Source organism: Oncorhynchus gorbuscha, linkage group LG20 (assembly GCF_021184085.1).
Source record: "Oncorhynchus gorbuscha isolate QuinsamMale2020 ecotype Even-year linkage group LG20, OgorEven_v1.0, whole genome shotgun sequence".
Lineage (NCBI taxonomy): Eukaryota > Metazoa > Chordata > Actinopteri > Salmoniformes > Salmonidae > Oncorhynchus > Oncorhynchus gorbuscha.
In genome coordinates this window covers 2,169,917-2,197,432 of record NC_060192.1, presented here as the reverse complement: position 1 = coordinate 2,197,432, position 27,516 = coordinate 2,169,917, and the positions used below count along the sequence as shown (strand labels likewise).

The 27,516-nt window shown below is 44.9% G+C and overlaps 1 pseudogene; it reads left to right on the top strand.

Moving 5' to 3' along the window:
- The window catches only part of LOC124006935, a 230,217-nt pseudogene that overhangs the window by 68,132 nt on the left and 134,569 nt on the right, over nucleotides 1-27,516 (top strand).

Here is a 27,516-nt window from a genome sequence, read left to right as displayed (position 1 = left end):
CGCTCTGGATAAGAGCGTCTGCTAAATGACTTAAATGTAAATGTTAAATGGAGTGTGGTGTCAGGAAAATAACCTCACACTCAACGTCAACAAAACTAAGGAGATGATTGTGGACTTCAGGAAACAGCAGAGGGAACACCCCCCTATCCACATCGATGGAATAGTAGTGGAGAGGGTAGCAAGTTTTAAGTTCCTCGGCATACACATCACAGACAAACCTCCGCAGCAGCGCCTCCTCAACCTCAGGAGGCTGAAGAAATTCGGCTTGCCACCAAAAGCACTCACAAACTTCTACAGATGCACAATCGAGAGCATCCTGGCGGGCTGCATCACCGCCTGGTACTGCAACTGCTCCGCCCTCAACCGTAAGGCTCTCCAGAGGGTAGTGAGGTCTGCACAACGCATCACCGGGGGCAAACTACCTGCCCTCCAGGACACCTACACCACCCGATGTTACAGGAAGGCCATAAAGATCATCAAGGACATCAACCACCCGAGCCACTGCCTGTTCACCCCGCTATCATCCAGAAGGCGAGGTCAGTACAGGTGCATCAAAGCTGGGACCGAGAGACTGAAAAACAGCTTCTATCTCAAGGCCATCAGACTGTTAAACAACCACCACTAACATTGAGTGGCTGCTGCCAACACACTGTCATTGACACTGACCCAACTCCAGCCACTTTAATAATGGGAATTTATGGGAAATTATGTAAATATATCACTAGCCACTTTAAACAATGCTACCTTATATAATGTTACTTACCCTACATTATTCATCTCATATGCATACGTATATACTGTACTCTATATCATCGACTGCATCCTTATGTAATACATGTATCACTAGCCACTTTAACTATGCCACTTTGTTTACTTTGTCTACATACTCATCTCATATGTATATACTGTACTCGATACCATCTACTGTATGCTGCTCTGTACCATCACTCATTCATATATCCTTATGTACATATTCTTTATCCCCTTACACTGTGTATAAGACAGTAGTTTTGGAATTGTTAGTTAGATTACTTGTTGGTTATCACTGCATTGTCGGAACTAGAAGCACAAGCATTTCGCTACACTCGCATTAACATCTGCTAACCATGTGTATGTGACAAATAACATTTGATTTGATTTGTTTTGAAGCCTCTGACTGATGTACCGAACAGCTTTGAAACAGTTTTCTCTTGCTTTGCATATGGATGTCGTCTAAAACAAAACTGTAAAGAAAACATTTAAATGGTTATGTTATGGTTGGAGAAAAAAACAGTTTTGTCTGTACAGTAGCAAAGAGAGTTGGAAATGAATTGTCTGTCTGGGTGTGACATATTGACGAATTGTCTTATGGGAATTCTTGAGCCAATAAGTGATTATAGATTTCACAGCAGGCTGTAGAAAACAGCTCTGCTCTCAAAGTGTGGTTTAGATGTGTATGAGCACACAGGTGTACAACAGGCACTTAACAACAAGACACTAGGGACAGAAAGAATGCATATCTTTGTCTCTCTCTCTCCTTTTCTCTCTCTCTCTCATTTTCTCTCTCTCATTTTCTCTCTCTCTCTCACCTTTTCTATCTCTCCCTCTCTCTCTCTCTCATTTTCTCGCTCTCCTTTTCTCTCTCTCTCACCTTTCCTATCTCTCTCTCTCCTTTTCGATCTCTCTCTCACCTTTTCTATCTCTCTCTCTCTCTCTCTCTCTCTCTCTCTCTCTCTCTCTCTCTCTCTCTCTCTCTCTCTCTCTCTCTCTCTCTCTCTCTCTCTCTCTCTCTCTCTCTCTCTCTCTCTCTCTCTCTCTCTCTCTCTCTCTCTCTCTCACTCTCTCCTTTTCTCTCTCTCTCTCCTTTTCTATCTCTCTCTCACCTTTTCTAACTCTCTCACCTTTTCTATCTCTCTCTCTCTCCTTTTCTATCTCTCTCTCTCTCTCTCTCTCTGCTCTCTCTCTCCTTTTCTATCTCTCTCTCTCTCCTTCTCTCTCCCTCTCCTTTTCTATCTATCTCTCTCTCTCCTTCTCTCTCACTCCTCTCTCTCTCTCTCTTTTTATCTCCTCATCTCTTTCCCTGGGGACAGACAGGTGACACATTTTCTTTTGATTCCATTGGGAGAAAACTCAGATTGATGCTTGAGGGAGCACCAACACCATTTTTAAAAGGAGAAAGGTTGTCTGTTTTAACACGTTACCACACATATATGCTAACAGGTACACTATTTCATTTTAGTCTCATCTATCAGGTTCTTATACTACGTACAGTAATTTCACTGTACCATCCTCCCAAGTCTCATTACTGACTCAAGAGGATGCCTGGACTTCAAGGCCATACATACGATAATATACATTGATAAGAGCCTCCAATTGGTTTCAGTGTATATGGGCGAGCACTGGTCCAGTCTCCCTGGGTGATGTAGTACTGTGGGCACTCGGTGATTCTCTCACACGGTCAGATGACCCCTTTCATTAGCAGGCACTGTGCCTTCCTTCCTTTCCAGAGTTCCTTGGTGAAGCGGCCTATAATAAGACTGTGACGTCAGCCCCTAACTCTCTCTATATCCCAAGGCCATGGCCATGCTTCACCACAAATGGAATTTGTGTCACAACCACAGCAGGCTCTGGTCTCTAACAATCAGTATCCCCCCTACAGCCACCGAGCAGATCATTCCTCACTCCAGAAATGGCTGCCTGCCACTGCTTTTTTCACACTATTTTATTCAATATTAACAAAAATGATAAGGATTTGTGATTTATTTTGACGAGGCTTATGGGGAGAATTGTAAGATTTGAACTAGTGACCGGTGCTAAGAGAGCGCTAAGGCTTGCTTTAGTTTAGTCATCAAGTCAGCCAGTCCGTGTGGCAAAACCCAACGGCCATGCTTTTCTTTCCTTATTTAACTTAACACATCTGCTAAGAGCATTCTATGGTGTGTGGAGAAGGAAGGAAATGCATATCTCAGTCCTTTTCCCTCTCTTATTTGATATGTTCTGCAATTAGTGCAGGATCAGCTTGTGGTACATTAGTGGGCTGGGAAGGGAAGGGAAAGGGGTTACCTAGTAGGTTGCACAAACTGATGCATTCAACCAAAATGTGTCTTTCGCATTTTTATTTTTATTTTTTAATTCACCTTTATTTAACCAGGTAGGTCAGTTGAGAACAAGTTATCATTTACAACTGCGACCTGGCCAAGATAAAGCAAAGCAGTGTGACAAAACACAGAGTTACACGTGGGATAAACAAACGTACAGTCAATAACACAATAGAAACATCTGTATACAGTGTGTGCAAATGGAGTAAGGAGGTAAGGCAATAAATAGGCCAATAGTGGCGAAGTAATTACAATTTAGCCATTTGCACTGGAGTGATAGATGTGCAGAAGAGGATGTGCAACTTGAAATATTGGGTTGCAAAAGAGCAGAAAAAGAAAAACAAATACGGGGATGAGGTAGGTAGTTGGATGGATGGGCTATTTACAGATGGGCTGTGTGCAGCTGCAGTGATCGCTAAGCTGCTCTGACAGCTGACGCTTAAAGTTATTGAGGAAGATATAAGTCTCCAACTTCAGTGATTTTTGCCATTTGTTCCAGTCACTTGTTAACACAGTATCCAAAGAAGGGCCAGATGTATACAGGTGGATCGAAGAATCACCCTCAGCAAGAGCGACATCATTGATATACACAGAGAAAATAGTTTGCCTGAGAATTGAACCCTGTCGCACCCCCATAGAGACTGCCAGATGTCCAGACAACAGGCCCTCCGATTTGACACACTGAACTCTATCTGCGAAGTAGTTTGTGAACCAGGCGAGGCAGTCATTAGAGAAACCAAGGCTGTTGAGTCTGCCGATAAGAATACGGTGATTGACAGAGTCGAAAGCCTTGGCCAGGTCAATGAAGACGGCTGCAAAATGCTGTCTTTTATCGATGGCGGTTATGATATCGTTTTGGACCTTGAGCATGGCTGAGGTGCACCCGTGACCAGCTCGGAAACTAGATTGCGAAGCAGAGAAGGTACGGTGGGATTCAAAATGGTCGGTGATTTGTTTGTTCACTTGGCTTTCGAAGACTTTAGAAAGGCAGGGCAGGATGGGATATAGGTCTTTAACAGTTTGGGTCTAGCGTGTCTCACCCTTTGAAGAGGGGGATGACCACGGCCGCTTTCCAATCTTTAGGAATCTCAAACGATACGAAAGAGAGGTTGAACAGACTAGTAATAGGGGTTGCAGCAATGGCGGCAGATCATTTTAGGAAGAGAGGGTCCAGTTTGTCTAGCCCAGCTGATTTGTAGGGATCCAGATTTTGCAGCTCTTTCAGAACATCAGCTGTCTGGATTTGGTTGAAGCAGGGGGGGCTTGGGCCAGTTGCTGCGGGGGGTACGGAGCTGTTGGCCCGGAGCTGTTGGCCCGGAGCTGTTGGCCCGGGGTTGGGGTAGCCAGGTAGAAAGCATGGCCAGCCGTAGAGAAATGCTTATTGAAATTCTCGATTATCTTGAATTTATCATGGTGACAGTGTTTCCTAATCTCAGTGCAGTGGGCAGCTGGGAGGAGGTACTCTTATTCTCCATGGACTTTACAGTGTCCCAAAACTTTTGGGAATTAGTGCTGCAGGATGCAAATTTCTGTTTGAAAAATCTAGCCTTTGTTTTAGCTTTCCTAACTGACTTTGCGTATTGGTTCCTGACTTCCCTGAAAAGTTGCATATCACAGGGACTATTTGAAGCTGGTGCAGTACGCCACAGAATGTTTTTGTGCTAGTCAAGGGCAGTCAAATCTGGAGTGAACAAGGGCTATATCTGTTCTTAGTTCTACATTTTTTGAAAGGGGCTTGTTAATTTAAGATGGTGAGGAAAGCACTTTTAAAGAACAACCAGGCATTCTCTACTGACGGGATCAGGTCAATATCCTTCCAGGATACCCGGGCCAGGTTGATTAGAAAGGCCTACTCGCAGAAGTGTTTTAAGGAGCGTTTGACAGTGATGAGGGGTGGTCATTTGACCGCTGACCCATAACGGACACAGGCAATGAGGCAGTGATCACAGAGATCCTGGTTGAAAACAGCAGAGGTGTATTTAGAGGGCAATTTGGTCAGGATGATATCTATGAGGGTGCCCATGTTTACGGATTTGGGGTTGTACCTGGTAGGTTCCTTGATAATTTGTGTGAGATTGAGGGCATCTAGTTTAGATTGTAGGACGGCCGGGGTGATAATCATATCCCAATTTAGGTCACCTACAGTACGAACTCGGACGATAGATGGGGGGCAATCAATTCACATATAGTGTCCAGGGCACAGCTGGGAACTGAGTGGGGTCTATAACAAGCGGCAACAGTGAGGGACTTATTTCTGTAGAGATCTTTAAAAGTAGAAGTTTGAACTGTTTGGGCACAGACCTGGATAGTATGACAGATCTCTACAGTAGATTGCAATTTCGCCCTCTTTAGCAGCTCTGTCTTGACGGAAAATGTTGTAATTGGGGATGGAAATTTCAGGATTTTTGGTGGCCTTCCTAAACCGTGATTCAGACACAGCTAGGACATCAGGGTTAGCGGAGTGTGCTAAAGCAGTGAATAAAGTAAACTTGGGAGGAGGCTTCATGCATGAATCCAAGGCTTTTACAGTTGCAGAAGTCAACAAATGAGAGTGGCTGGGGACACACAGGGCCTGGGTTAACCTCTACATCACCAGAGGAACAGAGGAGGAGTAGGCTGAGGGTACGGTTATAGGCTAATAGAACTGGTCGTCTAGTGCTTTGGGAACAGAGAATAGAAGGAGCAGATTTCTGGGAGTGGTAGGACAGATTCAGGGCATAATGTACAGACAAGGGTATGGTAGGGTGCGAGTACAGTGGGGGTAAACCTAGGCATTGAGTGACTGTGAGAGAGGTTGAGGCGCCAGTTATGCTAGGTGCGGTCTCCGCATGTGTGGGGGGTGGGACAATTGGGCTAAAGACCGCTAGCAGTGGCTAACAATGACTAAATAGCTAGTAGCTTATTAGCTGGCTAGCTTCTGATGGCAAGCTTCTGATGGAGGTTCCAGTTATAAGGTCTAAAAAATAGCAGATCCGGACCACATTGGGTTAGGCGGGTTGCAGGAAGGTATATTTAATTCGAAAATGGAAAAAAAGATATTGAAATATGACAAAATGTATACAAAAAAAACGAAAAAGAATTGGAGAGGTGCTGGGGCTACCTTAATTGACGTCCACGTCATCGGTGCTCAGGAAGCAGTTGTTGTTACCCTTATGGGAAAATGACATGAATTTCACATGTGAAAACAAGTGAACTGTTCCAAAAACACATGTTTTCATGTGATCACATATAATCTTACACTGAGTGCACAAAACATTAAGAACACCTGCTCTTTCTATGACGCAGACTGACCAGGTGAAAGCTATGATCCCTTATTGGTGTCACTTGTTAAATCCACTTCAGTCAGTGTTGTTGAAGGAGACACGGTAAAGGATTTTTAAGCCTTGAGACAATTGAGGCATGGAGTGTGTATGTGTGTCATTCAGAGTTTTAATGGGCAAGACAAAACGATTGAAGTGCCTTTTGAATGGGTTACGGTCATAGATGCAAGGCGGTTTGTGTCAAGAACTGCAACGCTGATGGGTTTACGCTCAACAGGTCCCCGTGTGTATAAAGAATAGTCCACCGCCCTTAAGGACATCCAGCCAACCGGACACAACTGTGGGAAGCATTGGAGTCAACATGGGCCAGCATCCTGTTGAACACTTACGACACCTTGAGTCCATGCCCCGACGAATTGAGAGTGTTCTGAGGGAAAATGGAGGGGTGTAACTCAATATTAGGAAGGTGTACCGAATGTTTGGTATACTGATGTGAAGTTAATGTGGTAACATGTGACAACATTAATCTATAAATGTCAAAACGTGAAATTTCAGGTGAAATCGTGATTTTCCAGATGTGGAATCATGTGGTTTTTCTGTAAGGGTAACAAATGTTCCGAGCTCTGCTGCATTAACTGCTGTGTTAATTGACTGATGTGGGATCAGGCATAAGACTGGCTCAGACTTCAACCTCTCACCTGAGTCTACAGTACGGGAGGTCTCACAGGAGAACACATTGTACCCTGTCTGCCTGCTGCGACAATGGCATCACTGCTCAAGCTGCGCTGCTCAACACTCAACCCAGAGAATATATATTTCTAGAAAGACACCGCATCTGCCCACGACAACAGTAAGATAACCAGGAGAAAGACAGCCTTGCATGTCAAGCTTCTAGGTTCTCCAGGTCCATGTGATGCAGGCTGAATGAGAGAATGCGAAGTTTGGCTACGCAAGACTAGGAGAAAGAGAACAGACATTAACATTTTACTTTTGAATCTGTGTATTGTTGATCTTGGCTGGACAGTTGGGTTTGTCTGGCTCTCCTATCCTGGTCTTTGATGTGTTCGATGTTTATGGCTCTAATCTGGAAGTGTCTCGTCTCTCTGTATGATGAGCGCCGTTAATCACAGCCATGCGACTGCCACGGGCAGCCGGCCGTATTTGATCCAAAGGTGCCTTGGCAGGCACGATGAGTTCATTAGACCTGTTCTTATGGGGCATTGTGGGAAATGCCTCTCTCCGTTTCCGTCTCGGCACGGCTGTCTTCTCAGATCACTTGGTGGCTTGAGGCTGCGGTCAAGGCTTTGCTGATGAAATGACCCCCACCTAGCAGACTAACAGGATATGACACGTTGAAGACCGCCTCCACACGATTGGTAGACTTGACGGGGGTCCCTTTCTATTAAAGTAGATGGCAGAAATGTATTAGCCCTAATTGGCAAGAAATGGGCTGTGTCTAATGGCCAGCTCACAGTGTATGTCGTGTCTCTGTGTGTGTGTGTGTGTTTTTTTTTTGCATTCAGAGAAATTAAGAAAGACAACTATACAGACAGCCAAGCATTCTGTCTGCCTCTATCATGGTGTAGGTCTGGAATAAAGCCTTTGGCCCATCAAGAGACAGACAGGTCGACAGCTAGATAGCCATGCAACCATGCAGCCAGCCAGCTAGGCAGACAAGCAGACAGGCAGACAGGCAGGCAGGCAGGCAGTCAGGCATCGGATCAGGTAGAAAGCCAGGCAGCCGTTAGTTGTCCCAGCCAGTGGTCCTCTCTCCTCGGATAGTCAGTCAGTCAGGCTGTCATCACTGTGCTCACACCACTGTCCTCTCCTCTGGGAGTGGCGTCTCCTTTAGTCAGGACGTGTGAAGAACTCAATCGCTGCCCCCAGCCTGGCTGTCAACGTTTCAGTAATTAAAGTGTTTCACTCACCCACGAAGGACGAGACACCTTTCTCTCCTTCTCTCTGCCACTCTCCCTTTATTTATCTCTCTCTCTCTCTCTGCTGTGCGGAGCCGGAGGAAGGAAGGAGGTGCTGTATTCTCACACAGTCTCCAGAGCCACTGAGGCATGCTCAGGTAACAGGCTAACATAGTAGAGGCAGGAGGAGAGCAGCCTGGACGCATCGACAGCTAAACCTACCCTCACAATGTCAGCTTCAAGACTCAATCAGTGAAATAGTCTGGCTGATGACATTTATGACTAATTTGTCAGTAATGTTGTTACGGGCATTTACAACCAGATGGTCTAATCAGACCTCGATGATGCAGCTTTACCGTCAGCCTGCGGCTCCTAATAGCTTGCCTCATCTACCTCAATCCAATATGCAATTTAGCAGACGATTTCATCCAAAGATACTTATAGTAATGTGTGCATACTTTTTTGCATGGGGGGCCCCAGCAGGAATCGAAGCTACGGTCTTGGCGTTGAAAGTGCCGTACTCTACCAACTGAGCCACACAGGTCCAATAGCAGAGGGCAGCGACAGGTATCGGTGACAGTGGTGGAGAGAGAAAGTAGGTAGGTACTATACCTCCTCAAGCCTCCCCTCTCCTGCTGCGGAGGGAAATCTGTCATGTAAGAGCACATTTCCTTTGTGGCTCTGTGTAAACATAGTAGCAGTGGTGTTTCTCCCAGGTACCTCCCCTTGGTGTGTGATTTGGTGTGAAGACTCTGCCTACCACAGGGCTGCCTGTCATCCAGTCTAAGCCATGTCCTGTTAGCTACTAGGAACAGAGCTGTAGACAATGTAGAATATGAACTCAGCAAAAAAAGAAACGTCCTCTCACTGTCCACTGCATTTATTTTCAGCGAACTTAACGTGTGTCAATATTTGTATGGACATGACAAGATTCAACAACTGAGACATAAACTGAACAAGTTCCACAGACATGTGACTAACAGAAATGGAATAATGTGTCCCTGAACAAAGGGGGGATCAAAATCAAAAGTAACAGTCAGTATCTGGTGTGGCCACCAGCTGCATTAAGAACTGCAGTGCATCCTCATGGACTGCACCAGATTTGGCAGTTCTTGCTGTGAGATGATACCCCACTCTTCCACCAAGGCACCTGACAATTCCCGGACATTTCTGGGGGGAATGGACCTAGCCCTCACCCTCCGATCCAACAGGTCCCAGATGTGCTCAATGGGATTGAGATCCAGGCTCTTGGCTGGCCATGGTAGAACACTGACATTGCTGTCTTGCATGAAATCACACACAGAATGAGCAGTATGGTTGGTGGCACTGTCATGCTGCAGGGTCATGTCAGGATGAGCCTGCAGGAAGGGTACCACATGAGGGAGGAGGATGTCTTCCCTGCAACACACAGCATTGAGATTGCCTGCAATGACAACAAGCTCAGTCCGATGATGCTGTGACACAACGCCCAAGACCATGACGGACCCTCCACCTCCAAATCGCTCCCACTCCAGAGTACAGGCCTCAGTGTAACGCTCATTCCTTTCGACGATAAACGCGAATCCGACCAGCACCCCTGGTGAGACAAAACCGCGACTCGTCTGTGAAGAGCACTTTTTGCCAGTCCTGTCTGGTCCAGCGATGGTGGGTTTGTGCCCATAGGCAACGTTGTTGCCGGTGATGTCTGGTGAGGACCTACCTTACAACAGTTCTACAAGCCCTCAGTACAGCCTCACTGAGCACTGATGGAGGGATTGTGTGTTCTTGGTGTAACTCAGGCAGTTGTTGTTGCCACCCTTCCTCGCAGGTGTTATATTTGGATGTATCGATCCTGTGCAGGTGTTGTTACACGTGGTCTGCCACTGCGAGGACAATCAGCTGTCCGTCCTGTCTCCCTGTAAGCGCTGTCTTAGCCATCTCACAATACGGACATTGCAATTTATTGCCCTGGCCACATCTGCAGTCCTCGTGCCTCCTTGCAGCATGCCTAAGGCACGTTCACGCAGATGAGCAGGGACACTGGGCATCTTTCTTTTGGTGTTCTTTTGGAGTCAGTAGAAAGGCCTCTTTATTGTCATACGTTTTCATAACTGTGACCATAATTGCCTACCATCTGTAAGCATTCCTAAAATGTTCTGGGAATGGTGCAGGATAGTTGCTTGACTTTGGAAAATTCATGTATTTATGTATTTAACCTTTACTTAACTAGGCTATTATTTAGCACCCGAGCCTCCGCCCTAAAGAAGGCCCACCCGGACCCTCCCCTTTAGAGTTTTGCGGCCGGGGGGGGGGGTAGTACTGTCACGTCCTGGCCATAGAGAGGCTTTTAATTCTCTATTTTGGTTAGGCCAGGGTGTGACGAGGGTGGGCATTCTATGTTCTTTTTTCTATGTTTTTGTATTTTGTTTTTGGCCGGGTATGGTTCTCAATCAGGGACAGCTGTCTGTCGTTGTCTCTGATTGAGAACCATACTTAGGTAGCTCTTGCCCACATGGGTTTTGTGGGTAGTTGTTTTCTGTTTCGTATCTGTACCAGACAGAACTGTTTTGGTTATTCTTTTTGTCATTTTTGAATGACGTGACAGTACTAAATTAATTATGAACCCGTACCACGCTGCACCTTCTCACCTTCTTCTCTTGAATGACGTGACAGTACTAAATTAATTATGAACACGTACCACGCTGCACCTTCTCACCTTCTTCTCTTGAATGACGTGACAGTACTAAATTAATTATGAACCCGTACCACGCTGCACCTTCTCACCTTCTTCTCTTGAATGACGTGACAGTACTAAATTAATTATGAACACGTACCACGCTGCACCTTCTCACCTTCTTCTCTTGAATGACGTGACAGTACTAAATTAATTATGAACACGTACCACGCTGCACCTTCTCACCTTCTTCTCTTGAATGACGTGACAGTACTAAATTAATTATGAACACGTACCACGCTGCACCTTCTCACCTTCTTCTCTTGAATGACGTGACAGTACTAAATTAATTATGAACACGTACCACGCTGCACCTTCTCACCTTCTTCTCTTGAATGACGTGACAGTACTAAATTAATTATGAACACGTACCACGCTGCACCTTCTCACCTTCTTCTCTTGAATGACGTGACAGTACTAAATTAATTATGAACACGTACCACGCTGCACCTTCTCACCTTCTTCTCTTGAATGACGTGACAGTACTAAATTAATTATGAACACGTACCACGCTGCACCTTCTCACCTTCTTCTCTTGAATGACGTGACAGTACTAAATGAACAGCTTTGTATGTGTCAAAAAACATAGCATGTTAGCTCCATCCTGGTGGTGCAGTGGACTCATTTCATGGAACAGAATATCATACAGTAGGTTTGACTTGCACTGATTCTGTGTCACCCAATAAAGAGATGTACAATGACGGCCTATCAAAAGGCAAAAGGCCTCCTGCGGGGACGGGGGCCTGGGATTTAAAAAACTAAAAAACAATATAAATATAGGACAAAACACACATCGAAGCAAGAGAGACAACACACCTTCATAAAGAGAGGCCTAAAGACAACAACATAGCAAGGCATCAACACATGACAACACAGCATGGTAGGAACACAACATAGCAACAACATGGTAGCAACACAACATGGTAGCAGCACAAAACATGGTACAAGCATTATTGGGCACAGTCAACAGCACAAAGGTGAAGAAGGTAGAGACAACAATACATCACGCGAAGCAGCCACAACTGTCAGTAAGAGTGTCCATGAATGAGTATTTGAATGAAGAGATGGAGATAAAACTGTCCAGTTTGAGTGTTTGTTGCAGCTCGTTCCAGTCACTAGCTGCAGCAAACTGAAAAGAGGAGCGACCCAGGGATGTGTGTGCTTTGGGGACCTATAACAGAATGTGACTGGCAGAACAGGTGTTGTATGTGGAGGATGAGGGCTGCAGTAGACATCTCAGATAGGGGGGAGTGAGGCCTAAGAGGGTTTTTATAAATAACCATCAACCAGTGGGTCTTGCGACGGGTATACAGAGATGACCAGTTTACAGAGGAGTATAGAGTGCAGTGATGTGTCCTATAAGGAGCATTGGTGGAAAATCTGATGGCCGAATGGTAAAGAACATCTAGCCGCTCGAGATCACCCGTACCTACCAATCTATAAATGATGTCTCCGTAATCTAGCATGGGTAGGATGGTCATCTGAATCAGGGTTAGTTTGGCATCTGGAGTGAAAGAGGAGTGATTATGATAGAGGAAACCAAGTCTAGATTTAACTTTAGCCTGCAGGTTTGATACTGTATGTGCTGAGAGAATGACAGGACACCGTCTAGCCATACTCCCAAGTACTTGTATGAGGTGACTACCTCAAGCTCTAAACCCTCAAAAACACCTGTGGGAAGAGGGGCATTCTTCTTACGAAACCACATGACCTTTGTTATGGAGGTGTTCTGAACAAGGTTAAGGGTAGAGAAAGCTTGTTGGAGACTAAGAAAGCTGTTTGTTGTAGATCATTTAACACAAAATCCGGGGAGGGGCCAGCTGAGTATAAGACTCTATCACCTGCACGTAAATGGATGAGAGAGCTTCCTACTGCTTGAGCTATGTTGTTGATGTAAATTGATAAGAGTGTGGGGCCTAGGATTGAGTCTTGGGGTACTCTCTTGGTGACAGGCAGTGGCTGAGACAGCAGATTTTCTAACTTTATACACTGCACTCTTTGAGAGAGGAAGTTAGCAAACCAGGTCAAAGACCCCTCAGATTCACACACCTCTTGGCCGATTAATAAGGAAATTATTAATAAGGAAATTATTAATAAGGAAATGAATGTCCGTGTGTCATATCTGTTCTTGGAGTTCAAAAAACCCAAAATAAAGTAGCAGTGTTATTAAGAGTCTTATTGAAATATTAAGTGAACGTTTTAAAGAAGTTCATCAAAAACCTCCAAATAATTTATCATTTACGATCTCAGAGCATTAATAAAACCTTCCAGAAAAACTTTCTAGGAACCAGAGTACAATTTTCTCAGAACCTCCCTGAAACCTAAACATCAAAATTCCCTGAACAGTCAAAATGTTCATTTCTGTTCTCAGAATGTTTAAAGAACATTCTGTTTTTTTCCGGTCAGGAAACATATGGTTTTGTTCCCACAACCAATGTGAAACCAAAAACGTACGTTCCCACAACTTCCAAGGAACCAAATGTGCTTGCTGGGCAGTTATATGTCATATGAGAACAGCCCCAGTCCCAAGTTAGTGGGTTCAGTCCAAAGGTCCATACAGTTGAAAGCTCTCCACAATATATGCTTAAGAGTTCTGCCATATGCTATATTTGGTATACTGATAAGGGGTGACTGCCACAGGATAGGGAAACATCACCAAGGACCCACAAGAGGAAATAAATGTGTGTGTGTCCATGCATTCATCAGTGTGTGTGTGTGTGTGCTCGTGTATGTGTGTGCGTGTGTGTGTGTGTCTTTGTGTATTTGTCTGCCGTCTGACTGTGTGACTAATGGCCGATAGCATCTTCCACCATATTTCCTGTGGCATCGCCTGGCGCCCACATAGATATACTGTGGTGATGAGAAAGGGATATTAAAACCCACTCCTCTTCAGCTCCGAGCTGGCTGTCTGCCCCTCACACATAAAAACCATGCCCTCATGTCCCCAACACTCACACACGCACACGCACGCACACACACACACACATATTCACACACGCACGCACGCACGCACGCACGCACGTTTCATTGTTGATTCGGGCTGATCCATTATTATGATATTAAACCTATCAAATTCAATGATACATTACAACATATTGTATATCATTAAACTGATTCTTACCGACCGTAACCTTTGTGCAGTACCTAACTTCTAGTGTCTGGTTTTGTCTTATGGTCAAAATAGAGTCATGTCGAGCACATATCTGGCGTCTCCTGCCTAGCCTGTGCTCGTTATTTTGTGACTTGACCTGTCTGTTACTGACACAGTGGTGTGAGGCCTCGCCGGGATCGCTCTGTCTCTATCTCTCGCTCACTCTTTTCCCGCGCTCTCTCTCCAACTTTCTTTCGTTCTCTCTCTCCCCCTCTCCATCTCCCTATCTCTCTCCTCTCTCACTCTGTCTGTCTGTCTCTTTCTCTCTCTGAGTACCCTCTGTGTGTGTGTGTGTGTGTTTGTGTGGCTGTGTGTGTGTCTGGCGCTGTGAGTCACACCACGTGTCTGTGCTGATACAGAGTGTGCGGTGGACTCTATTGTCTGGGTCCTGTGGGCTCATAACTCACACACGCACCCATGTGCCCAGTCAGTGTGTGTGTGTGTGTGTGTGTGTGTGTGTGTGTGTGTGTGTGTGTGTGTGTGTGTGTGTGTGTGTGTGTGTGTGTGTGTGTGTGTGTGTGTGTGTGTGTGTGTGTGTGTGTGTGTGTGTGTGTGTGTGTGTTACTCTGACAGCTTAGCCCTGGACTGGAAGGTGTGCTCAGACACGCTGGCAGTGCAGTCCTCTGCGTTTATCAACAGAGGGAGCTGTAGCTACTTGCTCTGTAAGCTGTAGGTTTGATTCAGTATTTTGATATTTGATATTGAGATTAACACGGACATTGATTGTGTCTGCGCCAACCTGTGTGTCAGACCTGGGTTCAAATACATGTCTATTAAATACTTGTTTTTTGTGTATTTGAGTATTTTCAAATAATGTGGGTCAAAGCAACGACATCTATTTGAAGTATTTCAAAGTATTTACAAAACCAAACAGACCAAATGCATGGGAGTGCAGGAGTACTTATTTGTATCTGTATTTGAGTATTTCCAAATACAGTATGAGTATTTCCAAATACAGTATGAGTATTTCCAAATACAGTATGAGTATTTTCAAATACAGTATGAGTATTTTCAAAAACAGTATGAGTATTTCCAAATACAGTATGAGTATTTCCAAATGCAGTATGAGTATTTTCAAATACAGTATGAGTATTTTCAAAAACAGTATGAGTATTTCCAAATACAGTATGAGTATTTTCAAATACAGTATGAGTATTTCCAAATGTTTGCCAATACTTTCCAAGGGTATTTCCTTGTGTTTTCACAAGGAAATGTGTGTGTGTGTGTGTGTGCGCGTATGTGTGTGTGTGTGTGTGTGTGTGTGTGTGTGTGTGTGTGTGTGTGTGTGTGTGTGTGTGTGTGTGTGTGTGTGTGTGTGTGTGTGTGTGTGTGTGTGTGTGTGTGTGTGTGTGTGCGCGTATGTGTGTGTGTGTGTGTGTGTGTGTGTGTGTGTGTGTGTGTGTGTGTGTGTGTGTGTGTGTGTGTGTGTGTGTGTGTGTGTGTGTGTGTGTGTGTGTGTGTGTGTGTGTGTGTGTGGATGCACAGTGGGGGTGTTGAGACAACTCTGTCACATGTAATGATGCATAATGCCTTTACCCTCCAACACTCTGCATGATCTCTCAACCCATAAAGCAACTCCACATCTCTCTCTCTTCTCCTCGATCCCTCATCCTCTCTATCCTCCCTCTATTTAGCTTAATTCATTATGTTGTTATTTATATTCATGTGCTATATCCTGTCCTCCTACTCCCTCTCTCCTCACAATAACACATATATATCTCCCTCTCTGTCCGCCTCTCCTTCTCTACCTGTCCTTCCAATTCTGTCTGTCTGGCTGTCTGTCTCTCTATCTCTGTCTGTCTGTCTGTCTGTCTGTCTGTCTGTCTGTCTGTCTGTCTGTCTGTCTGTCTGTCTGTCTGTCTGTCTGTCTCTCTCTCTCTCTCTCTCTCTCTCTCTCTCTCTCTCTCTCTCTCTCTCTCTCTCTCTCTCTCTCTCTCTCTCTCTGTCTCTGTCTCTGTCTCTGTCTCTGTCTCTGTGTCTCTCTGTGTCTCTCTGTGTCTCTCTCTCTTTCTCTCTCTCTCTCTCTCTCTCTCTCTCTCTCTCTCTCTCTCTCTCTCTCTCTCTCTCTCTCTCTCTCTCTCTCTCTCTCTCTCTCTCTCTCTCTCTCTCTGTCTCTCTCTCTCTCTCTCTCTCTCTCTGCCTCTCTCTCTGCCTGCTCTCTCTCTCTCTCTCTCTCTCTCTCTCTCTCTCTCTCTCTCTCTCTCTCTCTCTCTCTCTCTCTCTCTCTCTCTCTCTCTCTCTCTCTCTCTCTCTCTCTCTGTCTCTCTCTCTGTCTCTGTCTCTGTCTCTGTCTCTGTCTCTGTCTCTGTCTCTGTCTCTGTGTCTCTCTGTGTCTCTCTGTGTCTCTCTGTGTCTCTCTCTTTCTCTCTCTCTCTCTCTCTCTCTCTCTCTCTCTCTCTCTCTCTCTCTCTCTCTCTCTCTCTCTCTCTCTCTCTCTCTCTCTCTCTCTCTCTCTCTCTCTCTCTCTCTCTGCCTCTCTCTCTGCCTGCCCCTCTCTCTCTCTCTCTCTCTCTCTCTCTCTCTCTCTCTCTCTCTCTCTCTCTCTCTCTCCCTCTCTCCAGCCCAGAGCGTGGGTTTCAGTGGGTTTTAGTGCAGCACTTAATTGTCTCCCCTCCATGTGCTTCTGCTTCTAATGCGGCCTGATGCAGCCTTCCAGCTGTGGCTCTGAAGCTGACGTTCACTCGCAATGACCTGCTCGCTGCTCGCTGCTCCACTGGGAACATATCTTGAGAGAGAGAGAGAGAGAGAGAGTGAAAGGGGGAATCAGGCGGATTCAAATTTGATAGCACATGTAATCAAACAGTATTTATTATGCTATAGGCTGTGTCATAGGTTCTGAATATGGCCCTGAGTAGACATGCGTCTTCTGAATGCACTCAGCTGACTCTCCTTCCGTTGCCTTGTGTGTACCTGAACAGGATCCTGGCTACGGTGGGCTCAGACTTTGACCTGAGAACTCTGCGGGCGGTGAGAGTACTCAGACCTCTCAAACTGGTGTCTGGCATCCCCAGTAAGTCATTGACATCAACAACAGGTCAAAGGTCGCTCATTGTGCACCACAACTTTATTGCATGAATGAAAGATTCAAGATTTTTTTATACAGATCATTCGCTTTTCAAAACACAAACACAAACGGATTAGACAAATAACATATCTTATTGTATCTTACATGGACCAAATACCAATGGCGACCCCTCTCTCCATTCCGCCTCCAACTCTCTCCCTCGTCCTTCCACTTCTTTCCCTACCCCCTCCACCTCTCTCCCTACCCCCTCCAACTCTCTCTCTCCCCCTTCCACCTCTCTCCCTTACCCCCTGCACATCTCTCCCTCCCCCTAAACTTTTATCCTTCCCCCTCCACCCCATCGACCTCTCTCTCTACCCCGGTCCATCTCTCTCCACAGGTCTTCAGGTGGTATTGAAGTCTATCATGAAGGCCATGGTGCCTCTGCTCCAGATAGGCATGCTGCTCTTCTTCGCCATACTCATGTTTGCCATCATCGGAGTGGAGTTCTACATGGGCAAGTTCCACTCCACTTGCTTCACTGTCGACACTGGTGAGATTTGAATGGATTACGCATACATGACACAGACACCACACAGACAAACACACACACACACACACAGACATACACACACACACATACATACACACACACACACAGTACCAAGTTTTGGGCCTCGCTGGCTTGTTTACATGTTGATAGACAGATTTCTTTTAATGACAGATTTTGTTCGATCACCTCTCAAGGTTGAATGAGTATGTCTGTTTCGGTAAGGCGTGGACGGAGCTGAAATGTATTCTCCCACTGGAGTCAGTGTGTTGAGTGTAGAGTTGAAAATGGATCTGATAGTAGATCGTTACTGCAGTATGCATACTTTATGATGCCACTAATTTACTTTCATACGGCAGTGGAGGGTGAGTTGAGCGTAGTGATGACAGCTGGCTGTCCAAGCTGGAGGTGTGTGTGTGTGCGCGCGTGTGTGTGTGTGTGTGTGTGTGTGTGTGTGTGTGTGTGTGTGTGTGTGTGTGTGTGTGTGTGTGTGTGTGTGTGTGTGTGTGTGTGTGTGTGTGTGTGTGTGTGTGTGTGTGTGTGTGTGTGTGTGTGTGTGCGGGTGTGCGAGTGTGCGGGTGTGTGGGTGTATGTGCGCGTACGTGCGTGCTAAGTGTGTGTAGATGTTGAGTTGTGTGTGTGTGTGTGTCAAGCATGTGAATCTTCCACCGGTGTGCTGCTGCATTCAGCGCTGAGTGCATGTCAGTGTGTAATGTGTGTACAGTCGCTAGTGAATATCTATACACCCCTTGCACAGTCTTTACATTTTGCTGCCTTAAAATGACATCTCAGCAGGGAATAAACGCTGATCTACACACCCTACTCCACATTTTCAAAGTTAAAAGAAAAATAATAGAACATGTTCCAAAAAAAATAAAAAATAAATAAATAAAATGTCTTGATTGTGTCTTCACACCCCAGAGTTAACACTTGGTGGAAACACCTTCGGCAGCCATGACAGCTGTGTATCATTTTCAATAAGATTCTGCAAACTTTGCACTCTACAAACTCTTAGGGCAACATTTATCCATTGTTTTTGTAAAAAATAGCCCAAGCTCAGTACATTTGGATGGGAGTCATTGATGGACAGCAATATTTAAACCTTGTGTCTGATTTTCAAGCAAATTCCTGAGTGTTCCAGCCTCAGGAATGAAGCTGGACCACGAAGGAACACTCAACACCTCTTGGAAAGCTATTCTTGAAGACATTTGAAAATTGGTGTCCATCAATGACTCTCAACCAAATTTACTGAGCTTGAGCAATTTTTGACAGAAACTATAAATATATGTTGCCCTAAAAGTTATGCAAAGTTGGTAGAATCTTATTCAATATGATGCACAGCTGTAATGGCTGCTGCCAAAGGTACTTCCACCAATTATTAACTCTGGGGTGGAACAGAGATGGTAACATATGCATCAAGACATCTTAATTTGGTATTTATTAACTCTGGGGTGGAACAGAGATGGTAACATATGCATCAAGACATCTTAATTTGGTATTTATTAACTCTGGGGTGGAACAGAGATGGTAACATATGCATCAAGACATCTTAATTTGATATTTATTAACTCTGGGGTGGAACAGAGATGGTAACATATGCATCAAGACATCTTAATTTGGTATTTTTTATTTAACACTTTCTTTCAGTTTGGAAATGTGGATTGTGAACATCCGTAAGGAATTTAATCTAATTGAATAAATGTGCGGATTATATTTCAACACAGAAAAATGTGCAAGGGCTGTGTAGACCTTCACTAGGCACTGTATGTGTATGTTGTATTTTAAGCTAATATAATTTTCCAGTGTGTATGTTTTAAATGTAATTACTAAGACTGTGACGGTCATGGAATTACGGATGATGGTTATTTGCCCAGTCAAATGCTCCCTCCCTCCCCCCACCTCCTCTCCCTCCCTCCCTCCCTCCCTCCCTCCCTCCCTCCCTCCCTCCCTCCCTCCCTCCCTCCCTCCCTCCCTCCCTCCCTCCCTCCCTCCCTCCCTCCCTCCCTCCCTCCCTCCCCCCACCTCCTCTCCCTCCCCCACCTCCTCTCCCTCCCTCCCTCCCCCTCCCTCCCTCCCCCCACCTCCTCTCCCTCCCTCCATCCCTCCCTCCCCCCACCTACTCTCTCTCCCTCCCTCCCTCCCTCCCCCTCCCTCTACCATCTCATCTCCCCCATCCAGGTGAGCGTGCGGCAGCGTTCCCCTGTGGCACGGAGGCCCCATCCAGGATGTGTCCTAACGGTACAGAGTGTACAGAGTACTGGATCGGCCCCAACTACGGCATCACCAACTTTGACAACATCCTGTTCGCCGTGCTCACCGTCTTCCAGTGCATCACCATGGAGGGATGGGTGGACATCCTCTACAACGTGAGCACTCTCTCTTTCTTTCCCTCGCTCTACTTCTTTCTTCTCTCTCTCTCTCTCTCTTCTTTCTCTCTCTCTCTCTCTCTCTCTCTCTCTCTCTCTCTCTCTCTCTCTCTCTTTCTTTCTCTTGCTCTACTTCTTTCTTCTCTCTCTCTCTCTCTCTCTCTCTCTCTCTCTCTTTCTTTCCCTCGCTCTACTTCTTTCTTCTCTCTCTCTCTCTCTCTCTCTCTCTCTCTCTCTCTCTCTCTTCTCTTTCCCTCGCTCTACTTCTTTCTTCTCTCTCTCTCTCTCTCTCTCTCTCTCTCTCTCTCTCTCTCTCTCTCTCTCTCTCTCTCTCTCTCTCTCTCTCTCTTTCTTTCTCTTGCTCTCTTCTTTCTCTCTCTCTCTCTCTCTCTCTCTCTTTCTTTCTTTCCCTCGCTCTCTTCTTTCTTCTTCTTCTCTCTCTCTCTCTCTCTCTCTCTCTCTCTCTCTCTCTCTCTCTCTCTCTCTCTCTCTCTTTCTCTCTCTCTCTCTCTTTCTTTCCCTCGCTCTACTTCTTTCTTCTCTCTCTCTCTCTCTCTCTCTCTCTCTCTCTCTCTCTCTCTCTCTCTCTCTCTCTCTCTCTCTTCTCTTTCTCTCTCTCTCTCTCTCTCTCTCTCTCTCTCTTTCTTTCCCTCGCTCTACTTCTTTCTTCTCTCTCTCTCTCTCTCTCTCTCTCTCTCTCTCTCTCTCTCTCTCTCTCTCTCTCTCTCTCTCTCTCTTTCTTTCCCTCGCTCTACTTCTTTCTTCTCTCTCTCTCTCTCTCTCTCTCTCTCTCTCTCTCTCTCTCTCTCTCTCTCTCTCTCTCTCTTTCTTTCCCTCGCTCTACTTCTTTCTTCTCTCTCTCTCTTTTGCACTTTCTCCAACCACATATCACTTGAAGTATTCTTAACTCAAATATGAATAGGTTAGCAAAAATCCAGTAACTTTCTTAAAATTCCCCCCAAAATCCTGGTCAAAAGATTCCTTAGAATCAGACGGGGAATAAGCAGGAAATCCGGGAATCCTGGGGAAAGTTTTGGGAAATGTGCAACCCTACACTCACAACACTGCTTCACCTTTTCTTAGCTGACACATCACACACTTTCTTTCTATCTCTGTGTATTCTATCTGGTATGCAGTGAGCTGGAGCATGACAGTGTAGAGAAAGCATGAATGGAGAGAGCTACTGTAGGGGTTTGTTTTGTCAGTTTGGGTTCTACATGACTGAGTAGCAAACATCACAGGAGATCTGGAGGGAGTGTACCTGTCTGCTGTGCCACTACGTGTGTATGTGCACAGATTGTTACACAGACACACACACACGTCCATGCAATTCCCTGGGTCCTGGCTCCACACAATCTTGAGTTGGAAAGCTGAATTACTTAAATGTGGTTTTGTCTAGACTGGGATTGCAAAATGCTGGTAACTTTCCAAAAAATGCTCAGGTTTTCCTTTTATTCCCTTCTGATTACCAGGGAACCTGGTCATTTTGTGGGGAGTTATGGGAATATTGCAGCCCTTGCCTAGACAGTTTGAATAAAGACCAGCTTGTGTTGGAGAACCAGGACTAGCAGATGGCAGTTTAGATTTCCCTCTGCTGCATTCTGTCTTTTTCCTTTTTTGCCTCAAATCCTGGCACCTTGTCCATAAGTACGCTGAGGTGCCAACAATGTGTCAAGGATAGCAGCATATGCAGCCCCCTACATATTCCAGCACCAATACCCCCCCCTTTCCCTCCCTTTTCATCTCCATGCTCCTCCTCTTGTTCCTCTTCATAAAACCTCTCAGTTTGCCTGTTTTCTCATAATGCTAAGCAGCTCAACCTGTGTGGATCAACGCTGCAGCTGGACCAGATTCACCTGGCTTTTAGTGCGTCTGTCACTTCCTATCCCCTCAATTTCTTTCTCTCCCCTTTCTCTCTCCCTCCTTGTATTCCCCCTCTCTCTCCCCTTTCTCTCTCCCTCCTTGTATTCCCCCTCTCTCTCCCCTTTATATATCTCTTTCCTCCCTCTCCCCTTGCTCTCTCCCATTTCTCTCTATCTCTCTCGATTCAGTTTCATTCAAAGGGGCTTTATTGGCATGGGGGAACAAAGCAAATGGAAAGCAAATGAAATTAACAATCGACAAAAGGGAGAAGGATCAAATTCAACAACATCAACAAAAGATTTGAAAAAGATGAAGATATTGAAAGTGTTATATAATTAGCTATGCAGTGTTTTTATCAATGTACGAATAGTTGGGGAAGGTAAATACACAGATAAATATTGGTGGTATTTACAATGTTGTTTGTGCTGCACTGGTTGCCCCTTTCTCATGGCAACGGGCCACACCTCTTTATGCTGTGATGGCACACTGCAGTATTTCTCCTAACAGATATGGGGTTTATTAATGTTTGATATTTTTTCAAATTCTTTGTGCGTCTGTGTGATCTGTGGGAGATATGGGTCTCTAATATGGTCATACATTTGGCAGGAGGTCAGGGAGTGCAGCTCAGTTTCCACCTCCTTTAGTGGACAGTCGGCGCATAACTTGTCTTCTCTTGAGAGCCAGGTCTGCCTATGGCGACCTTTCTCAATAGCAAGGCTGTGCTCACCGACTCTGTGCATACTCAAGGATGTTCATAATTTGGGGTCAGTCACAGTGCTCAGGTGTTCTGCCACGGTGCGGTGTACTCTCTGTTAAAGGCCAGATAACGTTCCAACTTGCTCTGTTTTATTTTTTTGGTTGATTCTTTCCAGTGTCAAACAGTTCTCTTTTTGGTCTTTCATAAATTTGTCTGGGTTTATTGTGTTGCTGTCCTGGGGTTCTGTTTGTGTTTGTGAACAAAGCCCCAGAACCAGCTGGCTGAGGGGACTTTTTCTCTCTGTGGATGAGGGCTTTGTGGAGGAATGTGTGGGCATCACTTCCTTCTAAGTGGTTGTAGAATTGAACAGCTCTTTTCTGCAGGCAGCTGGTTTATTCTTAATTCTGCATGCATTGTTTGGGGATTTGCATCGTATATTTTTTTGCAGAATTCTGCATGTCTCCATTGGACGTTTGTCCCATTTTGTGAATTCTTGGTTGGTGAGACACAACCGTAGAGGGCAATGGGTTCTACAACTGATTGAAGTGTTTCCCTAATTGGGAGGTTGAGTTTCATGTTACTTTTGATGGCATAGAAGGCCCGAGCTTGCCTTGTCTCTTAGATGGTTCACAGCCTTGTGGAAGTTACCTGTGGTGCATTCTTTGTGTGCTCTAGGGCAACGGTGTCTACTGTAGATGGAATTTGTTGTCCTGGCAACTGGACCTTTTTTGGAAGAAAAATGATTTTGGTCTTAATTTCTATTGCTCACTCTCCCCTCTGTCTCTCTCTGTCTCTCTCAAATCAACATTTATTGGCCTCGTACACAGTTTAGCAGATGTTATAGTGGATGCAGTGAAATGCTTATGCAACTAGCTCCTAGCAATGCAGTAAAATGTCAAACAAGTACACAAATATTTGAAATATAAAGAAAGTAAGAATGTTGGGTTGAATCCAATTAACAACCCAAATAGCACTGTAACAGTAATCATAATGTAATATATACATATGTACAGGGCATTCAGAAACTATTCAGACCCCTTCCCCTTTTCCATATTTTGTTACGTTACAGCCTTATTCTAAAATTGATTAAATAAAACACTTTCCTCATCAATCGACACACAATACCACGTGATGACAAAGTGAAAACAGTTTTTTGGAAATTTTTATACATAAAAAATATCAAACCTGATTTACATAAGTATTTAGACCCTTTTTCTATGAGACTCGAAATTGAGCCCAGGTGTATCCTGTTTCTATACACCGGATTAATTTACACAAGATATAAGAAGGATATGTACAGCAGTAGATATATTAGAGTGAGCTATGCCAAGAATACAGTATATAAATAAATATGTGGTGTGTATAAGGTGTCATTAAAAAACTAAGTACAGTAGTATACATTTTAGAATGAGCTACAGTACCAGCCAAAAGTTTGGACACATCTACTCATTCAAGGGTTTTTCTTTATTTTCACTATTTTCTACTTTGTATAATAATAATCAAACATCAAAACTATGAAATAACAGATATGGAATCAGGTAGGAACCAAAAAAGTTTGAAAACGAATCAAGAAAAAAAAACGAATCAAGACAATGACCCAAAACATATAAGGCTGTGTAAGGGCTTTTAGACCAAAAAAAGAGAGTGATGGAGTGCTGTATCAGATGACCTGACCTCCACAATCACCTTGTGGCGAAATCTGCTCGGAGCCTTCACCGTGCTTTAAGAGCGCATGAGCAGTAAGGAAGGAGGAAATAGAGAGAGCTCGTTCAGTTCTTTGGGGAGGAACTCTTGGGTGGCGCTACAGTTTGATTGTGTGTGCTGTGCTGCAGAAGTTTTGTTTGTTTTCAGCGTTTGTAGTTTATAAAGTATTTAACTCAATCATCGGTGTGATCACTTTAGATCGTGGTTGTTTTTGTTTGGGACCGCGCCCGTTATGGATCGCATGGATTAGTAGCAACATTGTTGCGAAGCTTTAACAAACAAACCAACAAACCATCGGACAGTCAGACACCGGCAGGCCTGAAGACCACAGCTAAGATTGATATTTTTCTCTCTCTTTCTCTTCGCTCTCATTCCAGTGCTTTACCCTGCAACAGACTCTCTATTTGTTAAATGCACTGCCCATTGAAGTTCATTAGAGCTGGACTATTATTTCCCTGCCAGAAGTATTTAGATGGACATTTTAGTAGGTTACTTGCAAGTTGTATATTATGTGAACTGTATTGAGGTGGGGTGTACTAATGACATGTGGCCGAGAAGACTGTGGACATCTTTAAGGCCTTTGTTGTGTCAATGAACACCCCCCACCTTCATACCCTCTGCACTCACCCACTAGAAAATAATACAGATTATTGCAAATCCTATGTTGATGACTGGGTTCGTTCTTGTATGAAGTTGCTGTTGAATTGCTCTGCCATTATTAGTATTAGTATTATTGTATGGGGTATTCTTGTTGGGGTTACCCCTGTGCTGTGATGTGGATTTTATATGGTGTTTATTCTCTTTTCTCTCCACTGGCTATCTGGTAAACAGGCTACACTCTAGACAGTCTCTTCTGCTGATGTGTGTGGGTCTGGTAGTGGTACTCTCTCTATTCTACTCTTTTCCTTTCAGCATGGTTAATACCTGCCTGGCGCCCGAACAAAATCTTTCTTTACCCCTCTAATAAATACCGCTACAACCTGATCTCAACCCAATTGAGATGGTTTGGGATGAGTTGGACTACAGAGTGAAGGAAAAGCAGCCAACAAGTGCTCAGCATATGTGGGAACTCCTTCAAGACTGTTAGAAAGGTATTCCTGGTGAAGCTGGTTGAGAGGCTGCCAAGAGTGTGCAATGCTGTCATCAGGGGAAAGGTTGGCTTCTTTGAAGAATCTAAGATCTAAAATCTATTTTGATTTGTTTGACACTTTTTTGGTTACTACATGATTCCATATGTTTTATTTCAGAGTATTGATGTTTTGATTATTAGTCTACAATGTAGAAAATAGTACAAATAAAGAAAAACCCTTGAATGAGTAGTGTCCGAACTTTTGACTGGTACTGTATGTCGGGAATACAGTATTTAAAGTCTTCAGTGGTTCAATGACATGGTACAGCAGCATTGGCTGCGTGTTTGAATATGAGAATGTGTGTGTGTGTATGTGTGTGTGTTTGTGAGTATGAGGTGTTTGTTTGCTAGCTTGTGTGTGTATGTTTGGTATGAGTGAGTGATTGTGCATCACCTGGTAGACGGCTAGTGATGGCTGTGACATGGCCTGGTGATAGAAGCTGTTCAACAGTCTGATGGCCTGGTGATAGAAGCTGTTCAACAGTCTGATGGCCTGATGATAGAAGCTGTTCAACAGTCTGATGGCCTGGTGATAGAAGCTGTTCAAAAGTCTGATGGCCTGGTGATAGAAGCTGTTCAACAGTCTGATGGCCTGGTGATAGAAGCTGTTCAAAAGTCTGATGGCCTGGTGATAGAAGCTGTTCAACAGTCTGATGACCTGGTGATAGAAGCTGTTCAACAGTCTGATGGCCTGGTGATAGAAGCTGTTCAACAGTCTGATGGCCTGGTGATAGAAGCTGTTCAACAGTCTGATGGCCTGGTGATAGAAGCTGTTCAACAGTCTGATGGCCTGGTGATAGAAGCTGTGAGAGAGAAGTTATTTTCCTGGCACCACTCCGCCAGGGCACTAACCTCCTCTCTGTAGGCTGTCTGGTTGTTGTTGGTAATCAGGGCCCTACCCTCCTCCCTGTAGGCTGTCTGGTTGTTGTTGGTAATCAGGCCTACCACTGTCGTGACATCAGCAAACTTGATGATTGAGTTGGAGTTGTGCATGGCCACACATTAATGGGTGAACAGGGAGTACAGGAGGGGGCTTAGCACTTACCCCTGGAGTGCCCCAGTGTTGTTTCCAACCCTCACAACCTGGGGTCGGTTCGTTAGGAAATCTAGGACACAGTTGCACAGGGTTTTGTAGCGCCTTGGAATGGAGAATAACAATGTAGTATTTCTCTCGCGAGTAGGGCAAGAGATGTGTTTGTGGAATTTTGGGAGAATTTTCTTTAAATGTCCTTTGTTAAAGTCCCCAGCTACAACGAATGCGGCCTCGGGATATGCTTTTTCTCATTTGCATTTGGGATCACATGAGAATTGTAAAGCAGGCAGATGGTTTTGACACCTTGCTTATGTCTTGGTCACACATCCAGCCTCTGAGTCAGTCCCGGTGATAATGGCACATCACACCAAGTGCATTGTGTGGAGGCTGGATGTGTGTGCGCGCGTGTGTGTGTGTGTGTGTGTGTGTGTGTGTGTGTGTGTGTGTGTGTGTGTGTGTGTGTGTGTGTGTGTGTGTGTGTGTGTGTGTGTGTGTGTGTGTGTGTGTGTGTGTGTGTGTGTGTGTGTGTGTGTGTGTGTGTGTGTACTTAGTATGGATGTAGGGGGAGGAACAATACAGTGGCCTAATGAAATAAGAGCACAAGCCCCACTCCATTCTGTACATTGTGTGTTCTCGTAACCCAGCGTTAACCTTGCCGATTTATGGCTGTTTGTCCTCTCCACGGGAACGCTGCTCTGCTTAATGGTGCAATGAGCGCTACTCTGTCCCCCGACCCCCTACCCCTCTCCTCAGCCCCAGGCAGCTGATGTTGTGGAATGGAGTGTGAGAGAGGAAAAATAATCATCTTTTCAAATCCAAGTGTGTTTGACAGCAGCTGATGATCATCTGATAATGAGGAGATGCGGCGACACGCTGTACCAAACCTATGTAGTGCACTACTTTGGACCAGAGCTGTATGGGCCCTGATTAAAATGAGTGTGCACTATATAAAGAAAAGTTTGTCATTTGGGACGCATCCCCAGTCAGGCTAGATGCTGCTGTTCTAGTGAGCGGGGGTGGTTCCCACCATTAATAATGTGGCAATCTTCATTT